Here is a 10212-nt window from a genome sequence, read left to right as displayed (position 1 = left end):
GGTGGCCTCTGTGTGCGCTCCATCCAAGCCCTGCAATGTAAGACCAGGTGGAGAGGTTCTCTGTTTTGGCCTCATGAGGAGAGAGGTGGGATCGTTTCTAGCAGTGAGGTGGACCATGCTGATGGCCAGAGACCCCAGAATGTCCAAGAGAATGAGACCCAGGTGGAAGGAAGGGGATGTAGCCTTGGAGGTGACTAAAACAGAAGTCTGTAAACTGGAGTACCAAACTCGGGCTTCGGGAGGGATGCAACCAGGATGATGGTTCCAAAGGAGTCAACCTGCAGGTCCTCACCGTCCACGCTTCCCTCTTTCGACTTTCTCCCACTTTGTAAACTAAAAAGGCAAAGGTCTTCCCCAGCCAGAGTCTGGCATCCGGTGGTGTAGGAAGTCCTGAGCTCCTAGGAAAGGGACAGTGGGGAGGGTGGGGGAAGGTTTTGGCCTCTCCTACAAGCTGTGTTTCCCAGGACCCCAGGCTTTGGCATCTCAGCTCTCTGTGACCCAGGGCCACTTCACCTCCCAGAGTTGCCTCACCTGTAAGCCGGGCACAGAAGGCCTGTCCTGGGTGGGTGTAGGGCTGCATGGGCTCAGCCGAGTCGTCATTCACTTTAATGTTACAAAGACGTGTGTGTTTGCGGTAGTAGCGCTCTTGTTCAACCTAAAATAAACCCAGTGACCCCAGGGGCTTGGGAGGGGTTCAGCCCACACGAGGAAACTCGGCCTTGTAGTTGGCAGGTTCAGTGGGTACCAAGGAAAACTTGTTTTGTTTTTGATTTTTTATGGGGGTTTAATATACACAACGTGCATCCACCTTAAGTTACAGCTGGATAAAAACTTAATGTGTACACAGGAGGAACTGCCACTGAAAATAAGATCTGAAACGCGTCCACGAGCTGAACCTTTCAAAAATATAGAAAAAGGGCCAGAGTCCCCAGTTTTTACCTTTGTGGCCCACTGCTGGAACCTCAGGCTAGGGACCTTTGATCTCATTCCTGCCCCTCACTGGGCAGATGGGAAGAGGCTGGGGGGCCAGGTCTCCGGGGAGAGCCGGGAACATCCCCTGCTCCTTGCCAGCTCCTGGGACTTGGCGCCCTCTCCCACGACAGCGAACTCGGGCGCCCAGGCCCTGGCCTGATGTGGGAACGGGAGGTGGGGGGTGGGGGCAGGTAGGTAGATAGGGGCGCGACCGAGCGGGACTCCTCCCCGGGCGGGGCCGCCCCTGCGCGCGCGCCGACGCCCCGCCCCTGCCCTCCTGCGCGCGCCCCCGCCAGGCTAATTAGGCACGCGGTTTGTTTACAAACATGGGCGCCCGGCAGGTACGCGCCGCCCAGACCGTGCGCGCCCGAGGTTCGAGGGCGGCCCCCCGGACTCCGGGGTCCTCCGGTGCGGGCGGCAGCGGCGGGCAAGCGCTGGCCGCTCTCCCGCCTTTTGCGCGCCTCCCCGAGCACCAGGAAATACGCCCAAAGGCGCACGTCCCTTGCGCGGGAGGGCGCGCGGGAGGGCCGCGCCGGGTCCCCGAGTCGCCGCTGGCGCCGCGCCCCGCCCTCGCGCGCCCCCCGGCCCGGGCCCGCTCGCGGCCGGGTCGGCGGGGCGGGGGGCGGGCGGCGGGCGGGGGCGCGCGGGGCGGGGCGCGGCGCGGCGCCGGCGGGGCCGGGACATGTAGTCCGCGCGCCACGGCCTCCCCTGGGCGGCCCCGGCGCGGGCCCGGCCGCGGACTACGACTCCCGCCAGGCGCCGCGGCGCAGCGCATGAGCCCTGCTCGGCTCCGGCGCGTCTATTATGCTGCCGGGGCCAGCGAGCCAAAGAGGAGCCGGCCGCGCGGGCCGGGAGGGGACGGCCGCCGGAGCCGCCGAGGCCAAGTACGCCTTTCTCTTGCTTCCTTGCGCGCGCGGGGCGGCGGGCGGCGCGGGTGGCGGCGGGCCGGGCAGGGCGGGGAGCGCGGCCCCGTACGCCCCGCGCAGGCCGCCGGCGCGTCCGGGGAGCCGGGCGCCCGGGCCGCCGTCGCCGTCTCCGCCTTTGTGCGCGGCCACGATGCAACAAAGCGCGACGGCGGCCCGGGGTCGCGACGGCGGCGGCGGCGGTGGCGCGGGCCCCCTCCCCTCCGCCCGCGCCCTCCTGGCCGCCCGCGTCCCGGGCTCGGGGGCGTCGCCGCGGCCGGGGCGCGCAGCCCGGAGTTGGCACGGCCCGCGCGCCCCGCGCCAGCGACCTCCCGCGCGCCCTCCCTCGCGGAAAGGATTTTTTTCCCCCTTTCCTCCGCCCGCCATCTTTCGAAGGGGGGGATCGGGGCGGACGTGGAGGGAAAGGTGCACTTCGGCGCCACTTTCCCCGCGCCCCTTTCCCCGCGCCCGTCCCGGCCGCCCTGGCTCCTGGCTGCGGGGCTCGCGCGGGGGCCGTCGCCGCGGCCGGGGCGGGGGGCGAGGCCGGGCCCGGGAGCGGGCGGCGTGGGGTGGAGGCCGCTTTCTCCAGAGTTAGGGGCCCGAGCTGACTTTGAGCCCTTTGGAGTTGCTGGGTCTTTGCAGCCCGGCCAAGAGGAGACCCAGTTCCCGTTTTGAAATCAGCCCGAAAAGCGCTTAATCCGGGCGAGGTCGAGTTGCTGGAGGAGCGGGGGTGCGTGCCCTCCTTCCCACTCAGGGTGGGCCGCGGCCTGACAGCACGGCACAAGCCCGTCGGGGAGAAATGCTCACCCCAAACCTCACACGGCCCCCCGGCCCTCGTGGGCTCCCCGTGAATAAAGCTGGGGCTCGGGGGGTCCTCTTGCTCCACCGCTTGCTCATCCGGGGGCAGGCCCGGGTGGAGGTCTTGGGCCGCCTCCTTTCCTCGGGGCTAGGGGGCAGTTTTGGAAAGATGAAAGTGGGGGCACGGAACCGGTCCGCCTGGAGACCCACGTGGGGCGGTCCCGTGGTCCATCCTGAGGGTTCCCGCCGTTGGGCCCAGACCCTGATCATCCTGCGATCCTTCATTTTGGCTGAAAGCTTTCTACCCAGAAGTGCATAACTGGGGCTGCCCCCGTGTGTTCCCTGGGTTGTGGCTGCAGAGTTAATGGGGAGGTGGTATTGGGTATCAGTGGGCAAACTGGCTGGAGGGCGGAAGGCAAGCAAATGAAGGAGTCGCTCTGGCCCCTCCTCCTCGTGCCCTCCCCCCCCGCCCCAAGTGAAGACGAAGAAGAAAGTTTTTGTTTGTTTGTTTTTCTTTTTTAATCCTGCTTTTGTAGGCTTTCTTCCTGACTCTTTCTTTAAAATGGGGGTTCTTTTCCTGGGTCCATGGAGTGGCCCTGGGGAGATCCTGAAATCTACACAAAGTTGCCTGGGCGGTATGTCTCCTGGGGGAGTAGTTGGCTTTCAAGGGTATCAAGAAAAGGCCTGAACCCGTGCAAGGCTGAGTACTCAGGAGTTAGGGACCTCCTTCCCTCCCTCCCTCCCTCCCTCCCTCCCCGCCTCCCTCCCTCCGTCCTCTGGCAGCCCTGAGTGCGGCCTCTCATTTGCAAATAAAGCTCTGTGTTTGCCCTTTTCTGTCTTGAGGCCTTGATGTGTGCTGGTGGTTACAGATCGGGAGAGATAGGGCACACGGCATCTGGGGCGGGCGGTGTGGGCCATTTCGCTTTGACCTTTCTGGTAACCTCGGGGGCCCCAGGACTCTGGAATCCCGCCCCAAGCAGCTTCTCAGAAGCTTCGATCCAGTCCCAGCCCTGCCACGGGGACGTCCGGGGAGGAGGGACGGGCAGCACCAGGTCAATTTTTGTTTTGTTTTTAGAAAGTGGAGTAATTGCTTTCTCTCCACCACAGCCCGCGCGTGCTTGGGAAGTGAGCTCTGAATAAAGGGAGAGGATTTGTAAATATTCTGCTCCTGCCTGCCTGGCCCAGCAGAGCGGTCACGGGCAGAAAGTGAAAGTGGGGGGTGGTGGCGGAGTAAAAAGCGAACCGCCTACCGCCCGCCGCAGCCGGCGGCTCCTCCTGCGCCCTCTTCCTCCAGGCTGGCGAGTTGCCAGCTGCCCGAGCCCTGCGCCGGGCAAGCGGCGAGGTGCACGGCCATTTCCTGGTTCTCGGCGGCAGAGCTTTCCCTGGGGAGTGCTGGCCGCGGCCCCGAGTGCAGTGGTTGGTTCGGGACCAGCAGGCCACCTCCGCGGGCCGGCTCCAGCGTCTGCCTGGCTCTCCGTCCGCCGCTGGTGGGCCCTGTTCTCCTCGGGAGAGCGGCTCTCATCCAGTGGGTCCAGGGGGAGCTGGGCCGGGTCGGGAGTGGGGGGCCCACCGCCCCCCAGCGAGCGGCTGCACCTGGCCGCTTGCTTTAAGCCTCTCCGCAGGTCGCTGGATTTTCGGGGCGGTCGTGTGGGTGGGTGAGTAGCCTGGTCCGCCTTTCCCGTCTCCCCACGTGATGGTCTAGCTGTAAAGCGACGGAACCCCCAGGCAGGGCCCACAGACCCTGCATTAGGTCAGTATCTAGTCAGCATTCCTTGCTTCCGAAGGAGACTTTAGTGAATTGTGGCAGAAAGCAGCATCCTGCTTGCTGTATACCTGCCTGCTGGGAACTTGTCAGGGGAGCCCCTGCTTGGGAGCCCACCCTCCGTCCCACCCGAGGCTCTGCCCCCCGGTTTCAGCAGGTGTCAGAGCAGCGCGCAGCGGCCCGGCGTGCTTGGCTCGGGGGTGCTGGTAGGTGCCCAGGTGGTGAGTGGCTTGTTGCACCTCCTCAGCCACCCCACCTCACCCCCGCCCTGCACATTGTGAATCCCTTTGGCACCTGCACCCCTGCTCCGGGTGCCTGTGGTCCTGCCTCAGAGAAGCACGGGCCTCTTAAAGGCAAAGTGTCACTTTCTGGATCTGGAGCGGAGATGACGGTTACCTGTGTGGGGGTGTCTGTCCAGAGGCCGGAGGCTCTGCTGTGTCAGTGCTGTGGGTGAGTGTTTATTTTTTTTGCCAGGTTTTAACTATCCCACAGGAGAATCAGTTCTCAACCTAACTAACTCCTTTTTAGGGCCTTTGTAGCCTCGAGTTAGAGCCGGCAGGTGCATTTGGGGGGAAGCCCCCCTCCCTCACTGCTGCAGTACTGGGAGAGTGCACCAGAAGGTAACGAGGTGCCTGGGAGAGTCCTTTCGCCGCTGCTTGGGAACTGCCACTTGGGGTGCGGGGGGCCTTCAGGTGCCCCAGTGGGGTTTTTCTGCCAGTGCTGGAAGCTGGGCTTGGTGACCCGTGGGGCAGCGTTTCCACAGCGATGTTCAGGAGTGTGATCGGGAGGGCTGGGGGTACCTGTGTCACAGGTGCCAAACCGTCGTGAGGAGCTGGGGCTCCAGGGTCCCCGCCGAGGTCCCCGGTACGTGGGGGCAGGAATGTCCTCGCCTCCTGTGAGGCCGAATGCGTGTCGTGTGGCTGGACCCTCGTGACGCATTATCAGGAGGAGGAAGAGCTTGGGGGTAGCCTGGCCTGACGGTGTCTCAGGGATGAAACTCGGGTGCAAAGGGAAAGGAAAGGCAGGAACGGGGCGCTGCCTAGCTCCAAGCCTGCTTGCGCCGTCGGGCAGAGCCGTGGTGGTGCCAGCCCGGTGCTGGAGGCTGCTTGTTAAGAGCTGGGGCCCTGCTGGCTGTGCACCCCAGATAAGGCACACACCCACCCTGTGCTCTGTTGTCTTAGCTGCCACCAGGCTGTCCTGGCCGGGCCGTTGTAGGTCTGGGGTGGGGAGACACCAGTGACCGTGTGACTGTCCTCTGGGATGACAGACCCCCCCCCCCCACGCCTCGCAGGCTGGGAGAGGCAGCAGGATGTGCTTGGTAAGCACGCGAGCCCTTGGGCTGTGGGAAATATCCCAGCAACGGCGGGCCAGGGTGCCCGGCCCTTGGGAGCCTGAGCTAAGCCTGGTGCTAGTTGCTGGGGCAGGGCCGCCTCCCTGTGCTTGGAATGCGTGCCAGTCCCTCTCCAGGGCTTCCAGGCTCCGGACAGCCCTCCCATGGGAGCACCGGCTGTCCTGGAAAGGCTCGGGCACCCGGGGAATGTGTTTGTGTTGGGCAGGGTGGGGGAGGTGAGAGCCGAACTCGGACCCTGGTTTACCGAGGCTGGACCATCCCGTCCTCGGCCCTGCTCTGGGCTGGCGCCGGCGGGCTACCCCTCCTGCCGCTGACCCCGAGGGGCAGCTAGGGTGAGGGGTAGGGAGGGCTGGCTGCCCCTCGACATCAGGATCCGGCAGTGGTCAGGGGCTCCCAGCCTGCTCGCCTGCCGCTGTGCCTCTGGGCTCCGTGGCCTCCCAGGCCCTCTCTGCCTCATGTCCCATCTGTTAGGTGGGGTGATGGGGTCAGAGCTTCCTTCCCAGGGCGTCTCCCTGGGGTCTCAGCTTGAGAGGGACCTGGGGGGACAGCCATTTCCTCGGTCTGGTTTGGGATACAGTGCCTGGCTCGGGGTTTTCGGGGTTGCTAATGCACAGGCGTCAGGCGTCGAATGGGGGGTGTTCTGTTGGGACGGGCACAGAACACCCCCCGTGGGTGATGACAGCACGCCGAGCCTTGGTGCTCTCAGGGCCGGGTCCCCCCGTAAGTGCATGTGACCGCCTGACCCCTAGCATCCTTTGTGGGACCGACTGACCCAGAGAGGATGGTCCCCCCTTTCCCTCTCCATGACAAAGTGTGGTGCCGGCCACGCTGTCCTCACTCACTGTGTCCCCTGAGGACGTTCCCCTTCGAGTGGTGGGTTCATCACCCCCCTCCCAGAAGCCCCATGGAGCTTTACATGCCCCCCGCCCCACACACACACACACACATCACACACCGCTGGTACAGCAGCTCCTTGTGGTTTTTTCAGTAGGTTTTTCTTTTGAGTAGGTTGGTTGAAAGGTGGGAAGGGACAGAGCCTCACAGAGGTGGGGGGGGGGCTGGCCTGACCCCCGCCGTGAGCAGCGAGCCCCACTCAGCAGGGCTGGCGACGCCCACCAGAGCCGGTATCTCGGGTCCACGGTGAGGCCGACGTTCTGGCCGGAAAGGAAACCTTCAGAGGCTGGCTTCCCCGAGGGGGCTGACGGGCTGGGGAGACACATGGGGCGTCAGGGAAAACTGGATTGAGAAGGAGCCTTAGGTGCTTGGGTGCCGGGGGTGCAGAGCCGAGAGGACACGGTGGCGTCAGGAAGGGGACCATGGCTGCTGGCCACTCAGTGGGCCAGGCCGGGTGCCTTAGGACACCGCATAGACCTCGGGGTGCTGCAGACGTTCCGTGGACTGATGGGGTCCCTTGCCGGTGGGGAGCAGGAGTGATCCAGACCAACGGTGGGCTTGGGGCCCTGGTCGGGGCCAAGGCGCTCCAGGCAGAGCCCCTTCGGGGGCAGCCGTGGTGGCACTGCTCCCTGCCCGGGCGGGGGGTGGGCAGGAGGTGGTGGCCAGCAGGGCCCAGCGTGCGGAGGGCCCCCGCTCGCCCACCTAATGTCCCCTGGGGCCCCACGGGAGGAGGCAGTTGGCTCCGTCTGTCACTGAAGCCGACCCTGCCCGCACGGATCCTGTTTCCTGAGGCCCGGCTGCCCGGAGGCAGAGGAGCTGGGGCGGCAGGCCTGGCCCCTTCCTGCAGCTCGCCGTCCCCTGTCTCTGCGGGATTGTCGCAGGAGCTCCGGGAGGCGGTGGGGGAGTCTTTTCTTTTAATAAATTTATTTGTTTTATTTATTTATTTTTGGCTGCGTTGGGTCTTTGTTGCTGCGCACGGGCTTCTCATCGTGGTGGCTTCTCTTGTTGCGGAGCACGGGCTCTAGGCACACAGGCTTCAGTAGTTGTGACTCGTGGGCTCTAGAGCGCAGGCTCAGTAGTTCTGGCACGCGGGCTCCGTAGTTGTGGCATGTGGGCTCAGTAGTTGTGGCACACGGGCTCTAGAGCACAGACTCAGTAGTTGTGGCGCACGGGCTTAGTTGCTCCGCGGCATGTGGGATCTTCCCGGACCAGGGCTCGAACCCGTGTCCTCTGCATTGGCAGGCGGATTCTTAACCATGGTGCCACCAGGGAGGTCAGGTGGAGGAGTCTTTGGGGTTGGGTGGACGGCCTTGCTCACAGCCTGGCTCTGCTTCTGACTGGATGGCCTCGTGCCCCTTGACCGCTGAGCCTCCGCCCCCCAACCTGGAAAGTGGAGCCCACGTGACCCCCACTGACGCCAGGATGGGGCCCAGGGAGTCGGGGCCGTGTAGCGTGGGGCCCCCCAGGGGTACCTGACTCACCTGACCCCTGAGTCACCCGACTCAGGAAGGCCGTTCTCGTTGCCGGCAGGGCCGGTGGGTCTGAGCAGGGCAAGAGGGAAGGCGGAGGGAGCGCAGGCCCTGCCCTTCCCCCGCCTCCCCCAGGATGGAGGAGTCACTCCCCGGCTTTTTTCCTACCTCTGAATGTCAGCACCCCCCACAAGCCCCCCTCCTTCCTGAACGTGGCTCAGGACTTCCCCCTTCAGACCCAACGCCCTCCAACCTAGGAGCCTCCTGAGGACCCCCTCCACCTGCCTCCTCCTCTGACCCCCGGCCTCATCCCCGCCCCTGTGGCTGGAGGTCCTTCCCCTGATGCTGGTGAGTGAGGCTATTTCTGCCCTTCTGTCCGGCACCCTCCTTCCAGCATCCCCCCGACACCCGTCAGGGTCCAGGCTGCCCAGGAGTGCCCTCCTCTGCCTGCTGTGGTCCTGTCTGTGGCGGGAGGGCCGGAGCTGCTGCTGGTGCGTTTTCAGGGTGTTTCCCACAGTGGCACCTGGACAGAGGTCCCCACTCTCTCTTTTTTTGTCCAGGACCCCGAATAGCCCTGGTGTCCAGGCTCTTCTGATGTGTCCCTCTGGGCTGAGTGAGCCTACAGGGGCCGGTTCTCTGCATTTTATTTCGGATTCCAGTTCCCCAGGGAGGAATGAGGTGGGTCCCAGAGGATGAGTCCAGGGGCGGGGAGATGGCCTTGACCTCCGGGTCTGCCTGCCCTAGAGCCGGGGCCACTCGGGTCCCCCTCCCCCGGTCTGCAGCCAGGTGTGTCCAGCTCAGAGTCCCTCACGGAGTGGCGCGTGTGTGACTCTGGAGGGTGGGGTGACCGACCAGTGTCCCCCGCCTGCCGCTGGCCGGCCGTTTGGCTTTCTGGACGCTTCTTCAGGATCCCGCCAGAACCCCCGTCTCTGGGTTTTCTCTTGCTGTTCAAGGGCTTTTGTGGTTTGTCTGAGCATTTCCTCTCTGGGCGGTTTCAGATCCTCTCGCTTCGAGGGAAGGTTGTCTTCACTCTGACCTTCGCCCCGTTTGTGGTGCCGCCTCCCGCCCTGTCGGGCAGCCCCGGGAGGTGGTGGTGGGGGGGGATTCTCCGAGCCTCAGTTTCCCCTCTGAGGAGTGGGGCCCCGTCCCTGCCCTCGGCCCGGGTGTCCCCGCGCGATGCACACTGCCAGCCAGGCCAGCGGATCCTCAAGGCTCTTTTCCGAACCCCACCTCCTAGAAGGCTGGTTTCCAGCCCGGCCGGTGTGGAGCGGGCCCGGTGGGCTGTGACGCCGGTGAGATCGGGCTGCACGTCTTTGCCCCCAGGAGATGAGACACCCCCGTGCCGCTGGGGGCTGGGGGGTGGTGAAGGGGAGACTTGGGGGCTTGCGGGTTTTATACGTCTGGGTTTAGGGCGCTGGGCTCTGTCACCTGCACTGCCCCACCCGGTCCCGGGTTATCCTGCCTGAGTCCATCTCCCCCCACCCCCCCACCTGTAGTCCTTTTCCCTGCCAGGCGAGGGGGGCACGGGGAGCAGGGTCATGTCCCCCAAATCTCGCTGTTGCTGTGGTGGTGGGCAACGCAGGGTCCTGAGCACCCAGGGAAAGGGGGGATCACCCTCTTCCTTGTGGTGGGGTAGGGGCTTTCCAGCGCAGCCAGTCGAGAGACAGTAGAGGCCCCCAGGGTGCTCAGCTTCTGCCACAAGCACTCGTGCTCCGTCCTGTCTCCGCCAGACCCCCGCTCATGTCAACCCCCTTCCCACCTCCCCGTTATCACGAAGCAAGCTCCAGGCGCATTTCCTTCGTAAGGCATTTGGTACCCACGTCTAAAAGACAAGGGCGTTTTAAGAGTTATAAAAAGCCACAGCACCACCGTCACCCCCAAAGCGTTGACGTTGGATCCCAAAGATGGTCAGAGAGACAGTGTTGAAGTAAACGCCTCTGGCCTCACCGCCCGGCAGGTGTTTCTCACAAACTGGCCCGGGGCACAGGCGCTGGGGTCGGGCGTCACCACCTCGCCCACCCCGGCCGTCCTCCCTCCGGGCCACGTGGGGGCCGGGAGGGGTCC

The 10212-nt window shown here is 64.8% G+C and overlaps 1 protein-coding gene across 2 annotated transcripts in view; it reads left to right on the top strand.

Moving 5' to 3' along the window:
• Positions 1 to 1764: 1764 nt before the first annotated feature.
• The window catches only part of BRD3 (bromodomain containing 3), a 35193-nt gene continuing 26745 nt past the window's right edge, over positions 1765 to 10212 (top strand). Inside the window, exon 1 of one of the 2 annotated variants that reach the window (XM_061199642.1) lies at positions 1765 to 1856. The gene's annotated coding sequence lies outside the window, so the exon portion shown is untranslated. Of the gene's footprint in view, positions 1857 to 4279; positions 4328 to 10212 lie in introns of those variants that run through there. The other variant, XM_061199644.1, reaches the window with a different exon arrangement.

Source organism: Eubalaena glacialis, chromosome 9, assembly GCF_028564815.1.
Source record: "Eubalaena glacialis isolate mEubGla1 chromosome 9, mEubGla1.1.hap2.+ XY, whole genome shotgun sequence".
Taxonomy (NCBI): Eukaryota; Metazoa; Chordata; class Mammalia; order Artiodactyla; family Balaenidae; genus Eubalaena; species Eubalaena glacialis.
This window is presented reverse-complemented; position numbering and strand designations above follow the sequence as displayed.